Here is a 2,179-nt window from a genome sequence, read left to right on the forward strand (position 1 = left end):
CTCTCAAATTGTTTAGCCAGGAGATGCGTCTTCTTCCGCGACTCCTTCTACCCTGTATTCTTCCTTGTATTATTAATTGTAACAAGTTATAACGCTCGCCCCTCATAACATGTCCCGCCCCTCACACTGGCAGAGTTTCTCAAAACAGATGGAACACGACTTCTACGGAATACAGAAAGAAGTATGGATAATGATCAGAGGGCAAAGAAAGAAGATGAACGAATTAATAAAAACGAAACACATTCAGAAAAAAACATGGACAGACTACTTCCGATCTCTATTTGCTAAAGGCGACGATAATAAACCACCAACACCTGAAGTTACAACAAACGAAGGAATAAACATCGAGGAGGGAGAGGTAAAGAAAGCATTAAGAAGATTAAAAAATAGAAAATCTCCAGGAGAGGACAGAATATCGAACGAACTCCTAAAGTACGGAGGACAAAATCTAACTAAACAACTATTAAAAATAATACAAAAAATAATAGAACAAAACAGAATACCGCAAGAATGGAGATCTAGCATCCTAATACCTCTCTTCAAAAAAGGAAACAAATCGGACCCGGAGAGTTACAGAGGAATTAACTTATTAAACACAACATTAAAATTAACAACCAAAGTGATAACAAACAAATTGAATGAAATTATAACATTAGCAGAAGAACAACAAGGTTTTAGGTCGGGAAGGTCATGCACTGACGCTATATTTATAATGAGGCAAGTTCAAGAGAAATCGTTGAAATAAAACAAACCGTCATATTTATGCTTCGTGGACCTTAAGAAAGCATTTGACAGGGTCACATTAAAGGACGTAATCCATTTGTTATACTCGAGAGAGGTACCTCTAGGAATAAATAAAACGATCGAAAACATCTACCAGAACAGCACAATAAAAGTAAAAGTGGACGATGAATTAACTGACCCAATTGAAACCGGCAATGGGATAAGACAGGGGGATTCCTTGAGTCCTTTATTGTTCAACCTTATCATGGACGAAATAATAAAAAAGTAAGAACTAAAAAAGGATGCCGATTGGGAGAAAAACAATTTAAAATAATCTGTTATGCAGACGATGCAATACTAATCTCTCAAAGTGAAGATGATTTACAACGTATGCTGCACCATTTAAACATAATCGCCAGAAAATTTAACATGTTAATTACCTCACACAAGACAAAATGCATGGTTATAACAGCAGATCCAATAAGATGTAAATTGGAGCTGGAAGATCAGATAATAGAACAAGTGATGGAGTTTAAATACCTAGGCATCATACTATCTAGCTACGGAAGGCTCGAAACAGAAGTGGAAGATCAAGTGAATAGAGCAAACAGAGCCGCAGGTTGCCTGAATTACACAATATGGAGAAATGAAAATACCGGAAAAGAAATGAAATGCAGAATTTACAAAACAGTCATCAGACCAATAATGACATACGTGGCAGAAACACGACCCGACACAGAGAGGACAAAAAGATTGCTCGAAACAGCGAAGATGAAAACCCTTCGAAAAATCGATGGTAAGACTCTATGGAACAGAGCTAGAAGTACAGATATACGACGGAGATGCAAGGTGTATAACATTAATAACTGGGTAAGAAACACAAGAATAGAATGGAATGACCACATAAGCCGAATGACAACAAATAGGATAGTCAGGACAGCGAGAGACGGTTCCCCAATAGGAAGACGATCAGTGTGAATATCAAGAAAACGATCGAACGACAACTTACCAGAGGCACATTGAAAAAACAGGCAGAGTCATGTCTACACAAAAAGAAGAAGAGAAGAAGACTAGCCTATTTGGTTATGTTTTATTTTCCTATTTTCATGATTTCACGTTCTAGTTGTTCAGAAAAGCTTTTCTTTCTTCGTTCGATGCTGCTTGTGTGGGAATGTAAGCATTTATTATTTCTCCGTTATTTGGTTTGGCTTTTATTTTTATAGAAATTCTTCATCCAGTTATTTGTCTTTTTTCGTTATATATCTGTTCTTGCCGTATATTCACTAGTTGAAATCTTTTTTGGTCTTTGATGATTTTTACCTTTCCTTACAATTGAAATGTGCTACCAAAAATTTTAACTGCGCCACTGACGAAATCAGCAATGCAAAAAAAGTTGTTCTACATTTTCAAGCTGCAAATCGTTCATACACCTGTATCTTCTAATAAAAATATACAT

This window comes from Diabrotica virgifera, chromosome 2 (genome assembly GCF_917563875.1).
Source record: "Diabrotica virgifera virgifera chromosome 2, PGI_DIABVI_V3a".
Classification (NCBI taxonomy): Eukaryota; Metazoa; Arthropoda; class Insecta; order Coleoptera; family Chrysomelidae; genus Diabrotica; species Diabrotica virgifera.